We start from the raw sequence: 17,100 nt of genomic DNA on the forward strand, positions 1-17,100 counted from the left end.
CATTTTAAAAACATATATCTCATACTCAGGAAAGGCTTCTCTAGTATGGCAACTAGGGAGTGGGTTTATGGAGCTTAGAATTCCGAGAGGTATTTTGGGGTTATACTATAGCATCATTTTCAAGGAAAACGTTGGAAAGCGTGTCAGGATGGCCGAGTGGTCTAAGGCGTCAGATTCTAGCACTGATCCTCGTATGAGGGCGTAGGTTTGAACTCCACTTCTGACAACGAATTGTTTCATTTTAATGACACATATCTCAAACTCAGGAAAGGCTTCTCTAGTATGGGAACGAATGAGAAGCTTTATGGAGCATAGAATTCCGAGAGGTATTTCGGAGCTGTACTATAGCTTCATTTTCAAGGAAAACGTTGGAAAGCATGGCAGGATGGCCGAGTGGTCTAAGGGGTCAGATTTAAGCTCTGATCCTCGTATGAGGGCGTGGGTTCGAACCCCACTTCTGACAACGAATTTTTCATTTTAATAACATAAATCTCATACTCAGGAAAGGCTTCTCTAGTATGGCAACGAGTGAGTAGCTTTATGGAGCTTAGAATTCCGAGAGGTATTTTGGGGTTATAGTATAGATTCATTTTCAAAGAAAGCGTGTCAGGATGGCCGAGCTGTCTAAGGCGTCAAATTTAAGCTCGGATCCTCGTATGAGAGCGTGGGTTCGAACCCCACTTCTGACATCGAATTTTTTCATTTTAACAACATATATCTCATACTCAGGAAAGGCTTCTATAGTATGGCAATGAGTGAGTAGCGTTATGGAGCATAGAATTCCGAGAGGTATTTCGGAGCTGTACTATAGCTTCATTTCAAGGAAAACGTTTAAGAGTGTGTCAGGATGGCCGAGTGGTCTAAGGCATCAGATTTAAGCTCTGATCCTCGTATGAGGGCGTGGGTTCGAACCCCACTTCTGACAACGAATTGTTTCATTTTAAAAACATATATCACATACTCAGGAAAGGCTTCTCTAGTATGGCAACTAGGGAGTGGCTTTATGGAGCTTAGAATTCTGAGAGGTATTTTGAGGTTATACTATAGATTCATTTTCAAGGAAAACGTTGGAAAGCGTGTCAGGATGGCCGAGTGGTCTAAGGCGTCAGATTTAAGCTCTGATCCTAGTTTGAAGGCGTGGGTTCGAACCCCACTTCTGACAACGATTTTTTCATTTAAATAACATATATCTCATACTCAGGAAAGGCTTCTCTATTATGGCAACTAGGGAGTGGCTTTATGGAGCTTAGAATTCTGAGAGGTATTTTGGGGTTATACTATAGATTTATTTTCAAGGAAAACGTTGGAAAGCGTGTCAGGATGGCCGAGTGGTCTAATTCATCCGATTTACGTCTGATCCTCGTATGACGGCGTGGGTTCGAACCCCACTTCTGACAACGAATTGTTTCATTTTAAAAACATATATCACATACTCAGGAAAGGCTTCTCTATTATGGCAACTAGGGAGTGGCTTTATGGAGCTTAGAATTCTGAGAGGTATTTTGAGGTTATACTATAGATTCATTTTCAAGGAAAACGTTGGAAAGCATGTCAGGATGGCCGAGTGGTCTAAGGGGTCAGATTTAAGCTCTGATCCTCGTATGAGGGCGTGGGTTCGAACCCCACTTCTGACAACGAATTTTTCATTTTAATAACATATATCTCATACTCAGGAAAGGCTTCTCTAGTATGGCAACGAGTGAGTAGCTTTATGGAGCTTAGAATTCCGAGAGGTATTTTGGGGTTATAGTATAGATTCATTTTCAAAGAAAGCGTGTCAGGATGGCCGAGCGGTCTAAGGCGTCAGATTTAAGCTCTGATCCTCGTATGAGGGCGTGGGTTCGAACCCCACTTCTGACATCGAATTTTTTCATTTTAACAACATATATCTGATACTCAGGAAAGGCTTCTCTAGTATGGCAAAGAGTGAGTAGCGTTATGGAGCATAGAATTCCGAGAGGTATTTCGGAGCTGTACTATAGCTTCATTTTCAAGGAAAACGTTTAAGAGCGTGTCAAGATGGCCGAGTGGTCTAAGGGGTCAGATTTAAGCTCTGATCCTCGTATGAGGGCGTGGGTTCGAACCCCACTTCTGACAACGAATTTTTCATTTTAATAACATATATCTCATACTCAGGAAAGGCTTCTCTAGTATGGCAACGAGTGAGTAGCTTTATGGAGCTTAGAATTCCGAGAGGTATTTTGGGGTTATAGTATAGATTCATTTTCAAAGAAAGCGTGTCAGGATGGCCGAGCGGTCTAAGGCGTCAGATTTAAGCTCTGATCCTCGTATGAGGGCGTGGGTTCGAACCCCACTTCTGACAACGAATTGTTTCATTTTAAAAACATATATCACATACTCAGGAAAGGCTTCTCTAGTATGGCAACTAGGGAGTGGCTTTATGGAGCTTAGAATTCTGAGAGGTATTTTGGGGTTATACTATAGATTTATTTTCAAGGAAAACGTTGGAAAGCGTGTCAGGATGGCCGAGTGGTCTAAGGCATCCGATTTACGTCTGATCCTCGTATGAGGGCGTGGGTTCGAACCCCACTTCTGACAACGAATTGTTTCATTTTAAAAACATATATCACATACTCAGGAAAGGCTTCTCTATTATGGCAACTAGGGAGTGGCTTTATGGAGCTTAGAATTCTGAGAGGTATTTTGAGGTTATACTATAGATTCATTTTCAAGGAAAACGTTGGAAAGCATGTCAGGATGGCCGAGTGGTCTAAGGGGTCAGATTTAAGCTCTGATCCTCGTATGAGGGCGTGGGTTCGGACCCCACTTCTGACAACGAATTTTTCATTTTAATAACATATATCTCATACTCAGGAAAGGCTTCTCTAGTATGGCAACGAGTGAGTAGCTTTATGGAGCTTAGAATTCCGAGAGGTATTTTGGGGTTATAGTATAGATTCATTTTCAAAGAAAGCGTGTCAGGATGGCCGAGCGGTCTAAGGGGTCAGATTTAAGCTCTGACCCTCGTATGAGGGCGTGGGTTCGAACCCCACTTCTGACAACGAATTTTTCATTTTAATAACATATATCTCATACTCAGGAAAGGCTTCTCTAGTATGGCAACGAGTGAGTAGCTTTATGGAGCTTAGAATTCCGAGAGGTATTTTGGGGTTATAGTATAGATTCATTTTCAAAGAAAGCGTGTCAGGATGGCCGAGCGGTCTAAGGCGCCAGATTTAAGCTCTGATCCTCGTATGAGAGCGTGGGTTCGAACCCCACTTCTGACATCGAATTTTTTCATTTTAACAACATATATCTCATACTCAGGAAAGGCTTCTATAGTATGGCAAAGAGTGAGTAGCGTTATGGAGCATAGAATTCCGAGAGGTATTTCGGAGCTGTACTATAGCTTCATTTCAAGGAAAACGTTTAAGAGTGTGTCAGGATGGCCGAGTGGTCTAAGGCATCAGATTTAAGCTCTGATCCTCGTATGAGGGCGTGGGTTCGAACCCCACTTCTGACAACGAATTGTTTCATTTTAAAAACATATATCACATACTCAGGAAAGGCTTCTCTAGTATGGCAACTAGGGAGTGGCTTTATGGAGCTTAGAATTCTGAGAGGTATTTTGAGGTTATACTATAGATTCATTTTCAAGGAAAACGTTGGAAAGCATGTCAGGATGGCCGAGTGGTCTAAGGGGTCAGATTTCAGCTCTGATTCTCGTATGAGGGCGTGGGTTCGAACCCCACTTCTGACAACGAATTTTTCATTTTAATAACATATATCTCATACTCAGGAAAGGCTTCTCTAGTATGGCAACGAGTGAGTAGCTTTATGGAGCTTAGAATTCCGAGAGGTATTTTGGGGTTATAGTATAGATTCATTTTCAAAGAAAGCGTGTCAGGATGGCCGAGCGGTCTAAGGGGTCAGATTTAAGCTCTGATCCTCGTATGAGGGCGTGGGTTCGAACCCCACTTCTGACAACGAATTTTTCATTTTAATAACATATATCTCATACTCAGGAAAGGCTTCTCTAGTATGGCAACGAGTGAGTAGCTTTATGGAGCTTAGAATTCCGAGAGGTATTTTGGGGTTATAGTATAGATTCATTTTCAAAGAAAGTGTGTCAGGATGGCCGAGCGGTCTAAGGCGCCAGATTTAAGCTCTGATCCTCGTATGAGAGCGTGGGTTCGAACCCCACTTCTGACATCGAATTTTTTCATTTTAACAACATATATCTCATACTCAGGAAAGGCTTCTATAGTATGGCAAAGAGTGAGTAGCGTTATGGAGCATAGAATTCCGAGAGGTATTTCGGAGCTGTACTATAGCTTCATTTCAAGGAAAACGTTTAAGAGTGTGTCAGGATGGCCGAGTGGTCTAAGGCATCAGATTTAAGCTCTGATCCTCGTATGAGGGCGTGGGTTCGAACCCCACTTCTGACAACGAATTGTTTCATTTTAAAAACATATATCACATACTCAGGAAAGGCTTCTCTAGTATGGCAACTAGGGAGTGGCTTTATGGAGCTTAGAATTCTGCGAGGTATTTTGAGGTTATACTATAGATTCATTTTCAAGGAAAACCTTGGAAAGCGTGTCAGGATGGCCGAGTGGTCTAAGGCGTCAGATTTAAGCTCTGATCCTAGTATGAGGGCGTGGGTTCGAACCCCACTTCTGACAACGATTTTTTTCATTTTAATAACATATACCTCATACTCAGGAAAGTCTTCTCTAGTATGGCGACGAGTGAGTAGCTTTATGGAGCTTAGAATTCCGAGAGGTATTTTGGGGTTATAGTATAGATTCATTTTCAAGGAAAGCGTGTCAGGATGGCTGAGTGGTCTAAGGCGTCAGATTTAAGCTCTGATCCTCGTATGAGGGCGTGGATTCGAACCCCAATTCTGACAAAGAATTGTTTCATTTTAAAACATATATCTCAAACTCAGGAAAGGCTTTTCGAGTATGGCAACGAGTGAGTAGCGTTATGGAGCATAGAATTCCGAGAGGTATTTCGGAGCTGTACTATAGCTTCATTTTCAAGGAAAACGTTTAAGAGCGTGTCAAGATGGCCGAGTGGTCTAAGGCGTCAGATTTAAGCTCTGATCCTCGTATGAGGGCGTGGGTTCGAACCCCACTTCTGACAACGAATTTTTCATTTTAATAACATATATCTCATACTCAGGAAAGGCTTCTCTAGTATGGCAACGAGTGAGTAGCTTTATGGAGCTTAGAATTCCGAGAGGTATTTTGGGGTTATAGTATAGATTCATTTTCAAGGAAAGCGTGTCAGGATGGCCGAGCGGTCTAAGGCGTCAGATTTAAGCTCTGATCCTCGTATGAGGGCGTGGGTTCGAACCCCACTTCTGACAACGAATTGTTTCATTTTAAAAACATATATCACATACTCAGGAAAGGCTTCTCTATTATGGCAACTAGGGAGTAGCTTTATGGAGCTTAGAATTCCGAGAGGTATTTTGGGGTTATAGTATAGATTCATTTTCAAGGAAAGCGTGTCAGGATGGCCGAGTGGTATAAGGCGTCAGATTTAAGCTCTGATCATCGTATGAGAGCGTGGGTTCGAACCCCACTTCTGACATCGAATTTTTTCATTTTAACAACATATATCTCATACTCAGGAAAGGCTTCTATAGTATGGCAAAGAGTGAGTAGCGTTATGGAGCATAGAATTCTGAGAGGTATTTCGGAGCTGTACTATAGCTTCATTTCAAGGAAAACGTTTAAGAGTGTGTCAGGATGGCCGAGTGGTCTAAGGCATCAGATTTAAGCTCTGATCCTCGTGTGAGGGCGTGGGTTCGAACCCCACTTATGACAACGAATTGTTTCATTTTAAAAACATATATCACATACTCAGGAAAGGCTTCTCTAGTATGGCAACTAGGGAGTGGCTTTATGGAGCTTAGAATTCTGAGAGGTATTTTGAGGTTATACTATAGATTCATTTTCAAGGAAAACATTGGAAAGCGTGTCAGGATGGCCGAGTGGTCTAAGGCGTCAGATTTAAGCTCTGATCCTAGTATGAGGGCGTGGGTTCGAACCCCACTTCTGACAACGATTTTTTTCATTTTAATAACATATATCTCATACTCAGGAAAGTCTTCTCTAGTATGGCGACGAGTGAGTAGCTTTATGGAGCTTAGAATTCCGAGAGGTATTTTGGGGTTATAGTATAGATTCATTTTCAAGGAAAGCGTGTCAGGATGGCCGAGTGGTCTAAGGCGTCAGATTTAAGCTCTGATCCTCGTATGAGGGCGTGGGTTCGAACCCCACTTCTGACAAAGAATTGTTTCATTTTAAAACATATATCTCAAACTCAGGAAAGGCTTTTAGAGTATGGCAACGAGTGAGTAGCGTTATGGAGCATAGAATTCCGAGAGGTATTTCGGAGCTGTACTATAGCTTCATTTTCAAGGAAAACGTTTAAGAGCGTGTCAAGATGGCCGAGTGGTCTAAGGCGTCAGATTTAAGCTCTGATCCTCGTATGAGGGCGTGGGTTCGAACCCCACTTCTGACAACGAATTTTTCATTTTAATAACATATATCTCATACTCAGGAAAGGCTTCTCTAGTATGGCAACGAGTGAGTAGCTTTATGGAGCTTAGAATTCCGAGAGGTATTTTGGGGTTATAGTATAGATTCATTTTCAAAGAAAGCGTGTCAGGATGGCCGAGCGGTCTAAGGCGTCAGATTTAAGCTCTGATCCTCGTATGAGGGCGTGGGTTCGAACCCCACTTCTGACAACGAATTGTTTCAATTTAAAAACATATATCACATACTCAGGAAAGGCTTCTCTAGTATGGCAACTAGGGAGTGGCTTTATGGAGCTTAGAATTCTGAGAGGTATTTTGGGGTTATACTATAGATTCATTTTCAAGGAAAACGTTGGAAAGCGTGTCAGGATGGCCGAGTGGTCTAAGGCATCCGATTTACGTCTGATCCTCGTATGAGGGCGTGGGTTCGAACCCCACTTCTGACAACGAATTGTTTCATTTTAAAAACATATATCTCATACTCAGGAAAGGCTTCTCTAGTATGGCAACGAGTGAGTAGCTTTATGGAGCTTAGAATTCCGAGAGGTATTTTGGGGTTATAGTATAGATTCATTTTCAAAGAAAGCGTGTCAGGATGGCCGAGCGGTCTAAGGCGTCAGATTTAAGCTCTGATCCTCGTATGAGGGCGTGGGTTCGAACCCCACTTCTGACAACGAATTGTTTCATTTTAAAAACATATATCACATACTCAGGAAAGGCTTCTCTAGTATGGCAACTAGGGAGTGGCTTTATGGAGCTTAGAATTCTGAGAGGTATTTTGGGGTTATACTATAGATTCATTTTCAAGGAAAACGTTGGAAAGCGTGTCAGGATGGCCGAGTGGTCTAAGGCATCCGATTTACGTCTGATCCTCGTATGAGGGCGTGGGTTCGAACCCCACTACTGACAACGAATTGTTTCATTTTAAAAACATATATCACATACTCAGGAAAGGCTTCTCTATTATGGCAGGGAGGAGAGACTTGAGAGGGAGCGTTAAAGTGAATAGGCACGTTCGCTCGCTTCGTGGCTAAAATCGTCTCTCTCTGGCGCTGACTCGGGGCCTCATCGCGGTGTCCGCGCGCATGCGCCAAATTTAAAAACCGGCTTTGAACTAGCAGGGGAAAGTCGTGTTTGAATATCTGCCATGGTTAACTATAAGAAGTGTTGTTTTTTAATTGTTCAAGTAACCCTAAGTATTTAACAAGACCCGACATGGTAGATATCGTTTTCAAACCATTTCCCAAACCAAAAACAAAGCTTGAAATTTATTGAAAGTGAATAGAAGCTAGTGGAAATCGGTCTTCCACAAGCTAATATCCATCTTTTACATTTTTCTATCTGGGTTTTTGGCTTTGGAAACGCGTGGAAGGATATTCCTTTCATATATTTTTAAGCGAATACCTTGAATCATTCCTACAACCGTTACAAAAACAATTTGGCATTTTTATTAAGCCTCGGTTTCCTCCCAACAGACGTTGATTGTTGGTTGAACAGAGTGAGTGGGGCAGCAGTCGATGGAAGCGGAAGCTGGCGGTAGAGAGAGAATTTTTAAATTCTCTCTGCTGGCGGTAGTAAACGACGTCACTCGCGCCTGCGCGTTAGGTACAATTGTGGAACGGAGATAAAAATTCCTACCCCCACTTTCTTTCCCATTTGCCACTGTATGACGGTTTTTTTAGCATTAGATCAACACTCCCTCTAACGTTCCTTACTCCCTGATTATGGCAACTAGGGAGTGGCTTTATGGAGCTTAGAATTCTGAGAGATATTTTGAGGTTATACTATAGATTCATTTTCAAGGAAAACGTTGGAAAGCATGTCAGGATGGCCGAGTGGTCTAAGGCGTCAGGTTTAAGCTCTGATCCTCGTATGAGGGCGTGGGTTCGAACCCCACTTCTGACAACGAAATATTTCATTTTAATAACATATATCTCATACTCAGGAAAGGCTTCTCTAGTATGGCAACGAGTGAGTAGCTTTATGGAGCTTAGAATTCCGAGAGGTATTTTGGGGTTATAGTATAGATTCATTTTCAAGGAAAGCGTGTCAGGATGGCCGAGTGGTATAAGGCGTCAGATTTAAGCTCAGATCCTCGTATGAGAGCGTGGGTTCGAACCCTACTTCTGACATCGAATTTTTCATTTTAACAACATATATCTCATACTCAGGAAAGGCTTCTATAGTATGGCAAAGAGTGAGTAGCGTTATGGAGCATAGAATTCCGAGAGGTATTTCGGAGCTGTACTATAGCTTCATTTTCAAGGAAAACGTTTAAGAGTGTGTCAGGATGGCCGAGTGGTCTAAGGCATCAGATTTAAGCTCTGATCCTCGTATGAGGGCGTGGGTTCGAGCCCCACTTCTGACAACGAATTGTTTCATTTTAAAAACATATATCACATACTCAGGAAAGGCTTCTCTAGTATGGCAACTAGGGAGTGGCTTTATGGAGCTTAGAATTCTGAGAGGTATTTTGGGGTTATACTATAGATTCATTTTCAAGGAAAACGTTGGAAATTGTGTCAGGATGGCCGAGTGGTCTAAGGCGTCCGATTTAAGCTCTGATCCTCGTATGAGGGCGTGGGTTCGAACCCCACTTCTGACAACGAAATATTTCATTTTAATAACATATATCTCATACTCAGGAAAGGCTTCTCTAGTATGGCAACTAGGGAGTGGGTTTATGGAGCTTAGAATTCCGAGAGGTATTTTGGGGTTATACTATAGCATCATTTTCAAGGAAAACGTTGGAAAGCGTGTCAGGATGGCCGAGTGGTCTAAGGCGTCAGATTCAAGCTCTGATCCTCGTATGAGGGCGTGGGTTCGAACTCCACTTCTGACAACGAATTGTTTCATTTTAATGACACATATCTCAAACTCAGGAAAGGCTTCTCTAGTATGGCAAAGAGTGAGTAGCGTTATGGAGCATAGAATTCCGAGAGGTATTTCGGAGCTGTACTATAGCTTCATTTTCAAGGAAAACGTTTAAGGGCGTGTCAAGATGGCCGAGTGGTCTAAGGCGTCAGATTTAAGCTCTGATCCTCGTATGAGGGCGTGGGTTAGAACCCCACTTCTGACAACGAATTTTTCATTTTAATAACATATATCTCATACTCAGGAAAGGCTTCTCTAGTATGGCAACGAGTGAGTAGCTTTATGGAGCTTAGAATTCCGAGAGGTATTTCGGAGCTGTACTATCGCTTCATTTCAAGGAAAACGGCTAACACCGTGTCAGGATGGCCGAGTGGTCTAAGGCGTCAGATTTAAGCTCTGATCCTCGTATGAGGGCGTGGGTTCGAACCCCACTTCTGACAACGAAATATTTCATTTTAATAACATATATCTCATACTCAGGAAAGGCTTCTCTAGTATGGCAACGAGTGAGTAGCTTTATGGAGCTTAGAATTCCGAGAGGTATTTTGGGGTTATAGTATAGATTCATTTTCAAGGAAAGCGTGTCAGGATGGCCGAGTGGTATAAGGCGTCAGATTTAAGCTCAGATCCTCGTATGAGAGCGTGGGTTCGAACCCTACTTCTGACATCGAATTTTTTCATTTTAACAACATATATCTCATACTCAGGAAAGGCTTCTATAGTATGGCAAAGAGTGAGTAGCGTTATGGAGCATAGAATTCCGAGAGGTATTTCGGAGCTGTACTATAGCTTCATTTTCAAGGAAAACGTTTAAGAGTGTGTCAGGATGGCCGAGTGGTCTAAGGCATCAGATTTAAGCTCTGATCCTCGTATGAGGGCGTGGGTTCGAGCCCCACTTCTGACAACGAATTGTTTCATTTTAAAAACATATATCACATACTCAGGAAAGGCTTCTCTAGTATGGCAACTAGGGAGTGGCTTTATGGAGCTTAGAATTCTGAGAGGTATTTTGGGGTTATACTATAGATTCATTTTCAAGGAAAACGTTGGAAATTGTGTCAGGATGGCCGAGTGGTCTAAGGCGTCCGATTTAAGCTCTGATCCTCGTATGAGGGCGTGGGTTCGAACCCCACTTCTGACAACGAAATATTTCATTTTAATAACATATATCTCATACTCAGGAAAGGCTTCTCTAGTATGGCAACTAGGGAGTGGGTTTATGGAGCTTAGAATTCCGAGAGGTATTTTGGGGTTATACTATAGCATCATTTTCAAGGAAAACGTTGGAAAGCGTGTCAGGATGGCCGAGTGGTCTAAGGCGTCAGATTCAAGCTCTGATCCTCGTATGAGGGCGTGGGTTCGAACTCCACTTCTGACAACGAATTGTTTCATTTTAATGACACATATCTCAAACTCAGGAAAGGCTTCTCTAGTATGGCAAAGAGTGAGTAGCGTTATGGAGCATAGAATTCCGAGAGGTATTTCGGAGCTGTACTATAGCTTCATTTTCAAGGAAAACGTTTAAGGGCGTGTCAAGATGGCCGAGTGGTCTAAGGCGTCAGATTTAAGCTCTGATCCTCGTATGAGGGCGTGGGTTAGAACCCCACTTCTGACAACGAATTTTTCATTTTAATAACATATATCTCATACTCAGGAAAGGCTTCTCTAGTATGGCAACGAGTGAGTAGCTTTATGGAGCTTAGAATTCCGAGAGGTATTTCGGAGCTGTACTATCGCTTCATTTCAAGGAAAACGGCTAACACCGTGTCAGGATGGCCGAGTGGTCTAAGGCGTCAGATTTAAGCTCTGATCCTCGTATGAGGGCGTGGGTTCGAACCCCACTTCTGACAACGAATTGTTTCATTTTAAAAACATATATCTCATACTCAGGAAAGGCTTCTCTAGTATGGCAAAGAGTGACTAGCGTTATGGAGCATAGAATTCCGAGAGGTATTTCGGAGCTGTACTATAGCTTCATTTTCAAGGAAAACGTTTAAGAGCGTGTCAGGATGGCCGAGTGTTCTAAGGCGTCAGATTTAAGCTCTGATCCGCGTATGAGGGCGTGGGTTCGAACCCCACTTCTGACAACGAATTTTTTCATTTTAATAACATATATCATACTCAGGAAAGGCTTCTCTAGTATGGCAACGAGTGAATAGCTTTATGGAGCATAGAATTCCGAGAGGTATTTCAGAGCTGTACTATCGCTTCATTTCAAGGAAAACGGCTAACAGCGTGTCAGGATGGCCGAGTGGTCTAAGGCGTCAGATTTAAGCTCTGATCCTCGTATGAGGGCGTGGGTTCGAACCCCACTTCTGTCAACGAATTTTTTCATTTTAAAAACATATATCACATACTCAGGAAAGGCTTCTCTAGTATGGCAACTAGGGAGTGGCTTTATGGAGCTTAGAATTCTGAGAGGTATTTTGGGGTTATACTATAGATGCATTTTCAAGGAAAACGTTGGAAAGCGTGTCAGGATGGCCGAGTGGTCTAAGGCGTCAGATTTAAGCTCTGATCCTCGTATTAGGGCGTGGGTTCGAACCCCACTTCTGACAACGAATTGTTTCATTTTAAAAACATATATCACATACTCAGGAAAGGTTTCTCTAGTATGGCAACTAGGGAGTGGCTCTATGGAGCTTAGAATTCTGAGAGGTATTTTGGGGTTATACTATAGATTCATTTTCAAGAAAACGTTGGAAAGCGTGTCAGGATGGCTGAGTGGTCTAAGGCGTCAGATTCAAGCTCTGATCCTCGTATGAGGGCGTGGGTTCGAACTCCACTTCTGACAACGAATTGTTTCATTTTAATGACACATATCTCAAACTCAGGAAAGGCTTCTCTAGTATGGCAAAGAGTGAGTAGCGTTATGGAGCATAGAATTCCGAGAGGTATTTCGGAGCTGTACTATAGCTTCATTTTCAAGGAAAACGTTTAAGGGCGTGTCAAGATGGCCGAGTGGTCTAAGGCGTCAGATTTAAGCTCTGATCCTCGTATGAGGGCGTGGGTTAGAACCCCACTTCTGACAACGAATTTTTCATTTTAATAACATATATCTCATACTCAGGAAAGGCTTCTCTAGTATGGCAACGAGTGAGTAGCTTTATGGAGCTTAGAATTCCGAGAGGTATTTCGGAGCTGTACTATCGCTTCATTTCAAGGAAAACGGCTAACACCGTGTCAGGATGGCCGAGTGGTCTAAGGCGTCAGATTTAAGCTCTGATCCTCGTATGAGGGCGTGGGTTCGAACCCCACTTCTGACAACGAATTGTTTCATTTTAAAAACATATATCTCATACTCAGGAAAGGCTTCTCTAGTATGGCAAAGAGTGACTAGCGTTATGGAGCATAGAATTCCGAGAGGTATTTCGGAGCTGTACTATAGCTTCATTTTCAAGGAAAACGTTTAAGAGCGTGTCAGGATGGCCGAGTGTTCTAAGGCGTCAGATTTAAGCTCTGATCCGCGTATGAGGGCGTGGGTTCGAACCCCACTTCTGACAACGAATTTTTTCATTTTAATAACATATATCATACTCAGGAAAGGCTTCTCTAGTATGGCAACGAGTGAATAGCTTTATGGAGCATAGAATTCCGAGAGGTATTTCAGAGCTGTACTATCGCTTCATTTCAAGGAAAACGGCTAACAGCGTGTCAGGATGGCCGAGTGGTCTAAGGCGTCAGATTTAAGCTCTGATCCTCGTATGAGGGCGTGGGTTCGAACCCCACTTCTGACAACGAATTGTTTCATTTTAAAAACATATATCACATACTCAGGAAAGGTTTCTCTAGTATGGCAACTAGGGAGTGGCTCTATGGAGCTTAGAATTCTGAGAGGTATTTTGGGGTTATACTATAGATTCATTTTCAAGAAAACGTTGGAAAGCGTGTCAGGATGGCTGAGTGGTCTAACGCGTCCGATTTAAGCTCTGATCCTCGTATGAGGGCGTGGGTTCGAACCCCACTTCTGATAACGAATTGTTACCTCTCCGAGTGACGTATGTCACGGAGAGGTATTACACCGGCCGTGTCTGTCTGTGTGTGTGTCTGTCTGTGTGTCTGTCTGTCAGACCCCACGTGACCGCGTTCGCAGTTTACAAATCGGAGCAAACAAATACCCGATTTCCGGAACGCGTTCGCGGTTCACGGAAATTTGGTCATTGATCTACCAACACCAGTCTTTACTAACTGGCTTCTAAGGACCACAATCTGCTAGTCTTTGTCCATCGCACATGGACACTAGTCTGTACGTGCTTGCTTCCAAGCACCACCAACTTCTGTTCTTCGTCAATTTCACCTTGACTCCAGCTTCTATGCACCACCATCTTCTGTTCTTCGTCAATTTCACCTTGACTCCAGCTTCTATGCACCACCATCTTCTGTTCTTTGTCCATCCCACATGGACACTAGTCTGTACTTGCTGGCTTCCTAGCACCACCATCTTCTGTTCTTCGTCAATTTCACATTGACACCAGCTTCTATGCACCACCATCTTCTGTTCTTCGTCAATTCCACATTGACACCAGCTTCTATGCACCACCATCTTCAGATCTTTTGTCCATTCCACATGGACGCCGGTCAGTACATTCTGGCTTCTATTCCACCGTCATCGTTTGGTTTCAAGATATACGCGGCGAGCGGCTAGGGTTACGAGAAACGTCTAGCCTCCCAATGGCAAGGCTTCCACCATCGGTTCACGCGAATGCGTTTTTATCTATTATTATAATGGAAACGAATCGTATATATACCCCAAAATTTGAATAAAGCGGGCAAGAGGGGTACCCTTCACTTTAAACGTCAATATTAGCAAAGTTTCGAAAGATAATAGGAACAACTTTATTTTAAACGATTTAACTATTTTTAAAGTTATTTACTGGCGATTAAAATAATTAATATCATTTATATTTAATTAATTATTTCTTTGAAGTAACACAAGTGAGAGTTTATATAGAACGAGTTATGAAGATTGCATCTGAATCGAAACACTACACGCATATCAAAGTTAATATAAAGCGAGTAGGATGATAAGATCTCTAACAAAACGATAACATTTCCTTTTTGCAGAATATTAAATGGAAATATTTTAAATAATTTTCGGCATTACGATTCTTTTAGTAGTTCTGTAGCTATAAAGCTCTGTTTCATCTCAATATTCCAAGAACATCTTCTGATATTAACATTTCAAATTTGGTGTTTACTTTTTAATTCAGCTTTACTACATTTATTTATAGTGTAAATGCAACTTTTAATTTCACTACACAATATGGATTTCAATACTTCGTCTCTCTGTAACTGTTGAAGCGATTGAGTCGATGAAACAAGATACCCTAGATTTAAACTAGAATTGACCTTGTTTCGTTTCCTCTTACAAGAGGTGTTAACGGTTCAGAGTGAGCCGAAAGTGAAATACACACTTAAGTGATAGATATTAGGTCCTCATTAGACTTATGAGAATACACAGGGAAATGTTAAACGATTAAACCTTTACAAATAGCCTTCGCGATATCCCGCCAATTTGAGCTACGTATTTCCGGTTTTCTCATTGGCTGGTGGACCCGTGGACGAAGTAATACTGAAGAACCAATGGCAGCCCATTACTGCCCCCATTACTAAGCGACAAAACAACCAATGTAAAGCTTACAGCTCCAAAATGGAGGGTGTTAAGAAAATGCGGAGTCAAATCCCGGAAAACGCTAGCGCCATCTAGACAAAATAAGACGTTAGCTGCTTCCGTCGTTAGAACGTTGATTCCCCCACTATCCGGTTTGCTACTATCTGCCGCTAGAAGGCGAATCAACAAGTATTTTTCAACTTTCTCCATCTGCCATCCGTCCTTCAAGTATTAGTTCGTCCATGGTGGACCTGTGTTTGGAAAGTAAATTCGTCTCGACTCGGAGAGGTTTATTTTGGTTTCCCAACTTGTTTCATTTTAAAAACATGTATCACATACTCAGGAAAGGCTTCTCTAGTATGGCAACTAGGGAGTGGCTTTATGGAGCATAGAATTCCGAGAGGTATTTCGGAGCTGTACTATCGCTTCATTTCAAGGAAAACGGCTAACAGCGTGTCAGGACTGCCGAGTGGTCTAAGGCGTCAGATTTAAGCTCTGATCCTCGTATGAGGGCGTGAGTTCGAACCCCACTTCTGACAACGAATTGTTTCATTTTAAAAACATATATCTCATACTCAGGAAAGGCTTCTCTAGTGCGGCAACGAGTGAGTAGCTTTATGGAGCATAGAATTTCGAGAGGTATTTCGGAGCTGTACTATAGCTTCATTTTCAAGTACAACGTTTAAAAGCGTGTCAGGGTGGCCGAGAGGTCTAAAACTTCAGATTTAAGCTCTGATCCTCGTATGAGGGCGTGGGTTTGAACACCACTTCTGACAACGAATTGTTTCATTTTAAAAACATATATCTCATACTCAGGAAAGGCTTCTCTAGTATGGCAACTAGGGAGTGGGTTTATGGAGCTTAGAATTCCGAGAGGTATTTTGGGGTTATACTATAGCATCATTTTCAAGGAAAACGTTGGAAAGCGTGTCAGGATCGCCGAGTGGTCTAAGGCGTCAGATTCAAGCTCTGATCCTCGTATGAGGGCGTGGGTTCGAACTCCACTTCTGACAACGAATTGTTTCATTTTAATGACACATATCTCAAACTCAGGAAAGGCTTCTCTAGTATGGGAACGAATGAGAAGCTTTATGGAGCATAGAATTCCGAGAGGTATTTCGGAGCTGTACTATAGCTTCATTTTCAAGGAAAACGATTTAAGAGTGTCAGGATGGCCGAGCGGTCTAAGGCGTCAGATTTAAGATCTGATCCTCGTATGAGGGCGTGGGTTCGAACCCCACTTCTGACAACGAATTGTTTGATTTTAATAACATATATCTCATACTCAGGAAAGGCTTCTCTAGTATGGCAACGAGTGAGTAGCTTTTTGGAGCTTAGAATTCCGAGAGGTATTTCGGAGCTGTACTATAGCTTCTTTTTCAAGGAAAACGTTTAAGAGCGTGTCAGGATGGCCGAGTGTTCTAAGTCGTCAGATTTAAGCTCTGATCCGCGTATGAGGGCGTGGGTTCGAACCCCACTTCTGACAACGAATTTTTTCATTTTAATAACATATATCTCATACTCAGGAAAGGCTTCTCTAGTATGGCAACGAGTGAGTAGCTTTATGGAGCATAGAATTCCGAGAGGTATTTCGGAGCTGTACTATCGCTTCATTTCAAGGAAAACGGCTAACAGCGTGACAGGATGGCCGAGTGGTCTAAGGCGTCAGATTTAAGCTCTGATCCTCGTATGAGGGCGTGGGTTCGAACCCCACTTCTGTCAACGAATTTTTTCATTTTAAAAACATATATCACATACTCAGGAAAGGCTTCTCTAGTATGGCAACTAGGGAGTGGATTTATGGAGCTTAGAATTCTGACAGGTATTTTGGGGTTATAGTATAGATTCATTTTCAAGGAAAGCGTGTCAGGATGGCCGAGTGGTCTAAGGCGTCAGATTTAAGCTCTGATCCTCGTATGAGGGCGTGGGTTCGAACCCCACTTCTGGCAACGAATTGATTCATTTTAATGACACATATCTCAAACTCAGGAAAGGCTTCTCTAGTATGGCAACGAATGAGTAGCTTCATGGAGCATAGAATTCCGAGAGGTATTTCGGAGCTGTACTATAGCTTGACTTTCAAGGGAAACGTTTTCGAGCG

General features: G+C 42.4%; 33 non-coding genes across 33 annotated transcripts; all 33 read left to right on the forward strand.

Moving 5' to 3' along the window:
* The first annotated feature begins 841 nt into the window (after positions 1 to 841).
* TRNAL-UAA (transfer RNA leucine (anticodon UAA)) lies at positions 842 to 925 on the forward strand. The gene has a single exon. It is a non-coding gene; the product is annotated as a tRNA-Leu (tRNA).
* A 153-nt stretch (positions 926 to 1,078) lies between these two features.
* Positions 1,079 to 1,162, forward strand: TRNAL-UAA (transfer RNA leucine (anticodon UAA)). The gene has a single exon. It is a non-coding gene; the product is annotated as a tRNA-Leu (tRNA).
* Positions 1,163 to 1,776: 614 nt separating this feature from the next.
* On the forward strand, positions 1,777 to 1,860 carry TRNAL-UAA (transfer RNA leucine (anticodon UAA)). Its single transcript has one exon. It is a non-coding gene; the product is annotated as a tRNA-Leu (tRNA).
* A 379-nt stretch (positions 1,861 to 2,239) lies between these two features.
* TRNAL-UAA (transfer RNA leucine (anticodon UAA)) lies at positions 2,240 to 2,323 on the forward strand. Its single transcript has one exon. It is a non-coding gene; the product is annotated as a tRNA-Leu (tRNA).
* A 1,077-nt stretch (positions 2,324 to 3,400) lies between these two features.
* Positions 3,401 to 3,484, forward strand: TRNAL-UAA (transfer RNA leucine (anticodon UAA)). Its single transcript has one exon. It is a non-coding gene; the product is annotated as a tRNA-Leu (tRNA).
* An 841-nt stretch (positions 3,485 to 4,325) lies between these two features.
* Positions 4,326 to 4,409, forward strand: TRNAL-UAA (transfer RNA leucine (anticodon UAA)). The gene has a single exon. It is a non-coding gene; the product is annotated as a tRNA-Leu (tRNA).
* Positions 4,410 to 4,562: 153 nt separating this feature from the next.
* Positions 4,563 to 4,646, forward strand: TRNAL-UAA (transfer RNA leucine (anticodon UAA)). The gene has a single exon. It is a non-coding gene; the product is annotated as a tRNA-Leu (tRNA).
* Positions 4,647 to 5,025: 379 nt separating this feature from the next.
* Positions 5,026 to 5,109, forward strand: TRNAL-UAA (transfer RNA leucine (anticodon UAA)). The gene has a single exon. It is a non-coding gene; the product is annotated as a tRNA-Leu (tRNA).
* Positions 5,110 to 5,251: 142 nt separating this feature from the next.
* On the forward strand, positions 5,252 to 5,335 carry TRNAL-UAA (transfer RNA leucine (anticodon UAA)). The gene has a single exon. It is a non-coding gene; the product is annotated as a tRNA-Leu (tRNA).
* A 379-nt stretch (positions 5,336 to 5,714) lies between these two features.
* On the forward strand, positions 5,715 to 5,798 carry TRNAL-UAA (transfer RNA leucine (anticodon UAA)). Its single transcript has one exon. It is a non-coding gene; the product is annotated as a tRNA-Leu (tRNA).
* A 153-nt stretch (positions 5,799 to 5,951) lies between these two features.
* On the forward strand, positions 5,952 to 6,035 carry TRNAL-UAA (transfer RNA leucine (anticodon UAA)). The gene has a single exon. It is a non-coding gene; the product is annotated as a tRNA-Leu (tRNA).
* Positions 6,036 to 6,178: 143 nt separating this feature from the next.
* TRNAL-UAA (transfer RNA leucine (anticodon UAA)) lies at positions 6,179 to 6,262 on the forward strand. The gene has a single exon. It is a non-coding gene; the product is annotated as a tRNA-Leu (tRNA).
* A 152-nt stretch (positions 6,263 to 6,414) lies between these two features.
* On the forward strand, positions 6,415 to 6,498 carry TRNAL-UAA (transfer RNA leucine (anticodon UAA)). Its single transcript has one exon. It is a non-coding gene; the product is annotated as a tRNA-Leu (tRNA).
* A 142-nt stretch (positions 6,499 to 6,640) lies between these two features.
* On the forward strand, positions 6,641 to 6,724 carry TRNAL-UAA (transfer RNA leucine (anticodon UAA)). The gene has a single exon. It is a non-coding gene; the product is annotated as a tRNA-Leu (tRNA).
* A 379-nt stretch (positions 6,725 to 7,103) lies between these two features.
* Positions 7,104 to 7,187, forward strand: TRNAL-UAA (transfer RNA leucine (anticodon UAA)). Its single transcript has one exon. It is a non-coding gene; the product is annotated as a tRNA-Leu (tRNA).
* Positions 7,188 to 8,335: 1,148 nt separating this feature from the next.
* TRNAL-UAA (transfer RNA leucine (anticodon UAA)) lies at positions 8,336 to 8,419 on the forward strand. The gene has a single exon. It is a non-coding gene; the product is annotated as a tRNA-Leu (tRNA).
* A 379-nt stretch (positions 8,420 to 8,798) lies between these two features.
* On the forward strand, positions 8,799 to 8,882 carry TRNAL-UAA (transfer RNA leucine (anticodon UAA)). The gene has a single exon. It is a non-coding gene; the product is annotated as a tRNA-Leu (tRNA).
* Positions 8,883 to 9,035: 153 nt separating this feature from the next.
* On the forward strand, positions 9,036 to 9,119 carry TRNAL-UAA (transfer RNA leucine (anticodon UAA)). The gene has a single exon. It is a non-coding gene; the product is annotated as a tRNA-Leu (tRNA).
* Positions 9,120 to 9,272: 153 nt separating this feature from the next.
* TRNAL-CAA (transfer RNA leucine (anticodon CAA)) lies at positions 9,273 to 9,356 on the forward strand. The gene has a single exon. It is a non-coding gene; the product is annotated as a tRNA-Leu (tRNA).
* A 388-nt stretch (positions 9,357 to 9,744) lies between these two features.
* Positions 9,745 to 9,828, forward strand: TRNAL-UAA (transfer RNA leucine (anticodon UAA)). The gene has a single exon. It is a non-coding gene; the product is annotated as a tRNA-Leu (tRNA).
* A 380-nt stretch (positions 9,829 to 10,208) lies between these two features.
* TRNAL-UAA (transfer RNA leucine (anticodon UAA)) lies at positions 10,209 to 10,292 on the forward strand. The gene has a single exon. It is a non-coding gene; the product is annotated as a tRNA-Leu (tRNA).
* A 153-nt stretch (positions 10,293 to 10,445) lies between these two features.
* On the forward strand, positions 10,446 to 10,529 carry TRNAL-UAA (transfer RNA leucine (anticodon UAA)). The gene has a single exon. It is a non-coding gene; the product is annotated as a tRNA-Leu (tRNA).
* Positions 10,530 to 10,682: 153 nt separating this feature from the next.
* Positions 10,683 to 10,766, forward strand: TRNAL-CAA (transfer RNA leucine (anticodon CAA)). Its single transcript has one exon. It is a non-coding gene; the product is annotated as a tRNA-Leu (tRNA).
* Positions 10,767 to 11,154: 388 nt separating this feature from the next.
* On the forward strand, positions 11,155 to 11,238 carry TRNAL-UAA (transfer RNA leucine (anticodon UAA)). Its single transcript has one exon. It is a non-coding gene; the product is annotated as a tRNA-Leu (tRNA).
* A 387-nt stretch (positions 11,239 to 11,625) lies between these two features.
* TRNAL-UAA (transfer RNA leucine (anticodon UAA)) lies at positions 11,626 to 11,709 on the forward strand. The gene has a single exon. It is a non-coding gene; the product is annotated as a tRNA-Leu (tRNA).
* A 153-nt stretch (positions 11,710 to 11,862) lies between these two features.
* Positions 11,863 to 11,946, forward strand: TRNAL-UAA (transfer RNA leucine (anticodon UAA)). The gene has a single exon. It is a non-coding gene; the product is annotated as a tRNA-Leu (tRNA).
* Positions 11,947 to 12,098: 152 nt separating this feature from the next.
* On the forward strand, positions 12,099 to 12,182 carry TRNAL-CAA (transfer RNA leucine (anticodon CAA)). Its single transcript has one exon. It is a non-coding gene; the product is annotated as a tRNA-Leu (tRNA).
* Positions 12,183 to 12,570: 388 nt separating this feature from the next.
* On the forward strand, positions 12,571 to 12,654 carry TRNAL-UAA (transfer RNA leucine (anticodon UAA)). Its single transcript has one exon. It is a non-coding gene; the product is annotated as a tRNA-Leu (tRNA).
* Positions 12,655 to 13,041: 387 nt separating this feature from the next.
* TRNAL-UAA (transfer RNA leucine (anticodon UAA)) lies at positions 13,042 to 13,125 on the forward strand. Its single transcript has one exon. It is a non-coding gene; the product is annotated as a tRNA-Leu (tRNA).
* A 2,803-nt stretch (positions 13,126 to 15,928) lies between these two features.
* On the forward strand, positions 15,929 to 16,012 carry TRNAL-CAA (transfer RNA leucine (anticodon CAA)). Its single transcript has one exon. It is a non-coding gene; the product is annotated as a tRNA-Leu (tRNA).
* Positions 16,013 to 16,164: 152 nt separating this feature from the next.
* TRNAL-UAA (transfer RNA leucine (anticodon UAA)) lies at positions 16,165 to 16,248 on the forward strand. Its single transcript has one exon. It is a non-coding gene; the product is annotated as a tRNA-Leu (tRNA).
* Positions 16,249 to 16,637: 389 nt separating this feature from the next.
* TRNAL-UAA (transfer RNA leucine (anticodon UAA)) lies at positions 16,638 to 16,721 on the forward strand. The gene has a single exon. It is a non-coding gene; the product is annotated as a tRNA-Leu (tRNA).
* A 143-nt stretch (positions 16,722 to 16,864) lies between these two features.
* Positions 16,865 to 16,948, forward strand: TRNAL-UAA (transfer RNA leucine (anticodon UAA)). Its single transcript has one exon. It is a non-coding gene; the product is annotated as a tRNA-Leu (tRNA).
* Positions 16,949 to 17,100: the final 152 nt, after the last annotated feature.

Source organism: Phalangium opilio, unplaced genomic scaffold (assembly GCF_054372755.1).
Source record: "Phalangium opilio isolate 3A_F unplaced genomic scaffold, DU_Popi_V2 ptg000217l_1, whole genome shotgun sequence".
NCBI lineage: Eukaryota > Metazoa > Arthropoda > Arachnida > Opiliones > Phalangiidae > Phalangium > Phalangium opilio.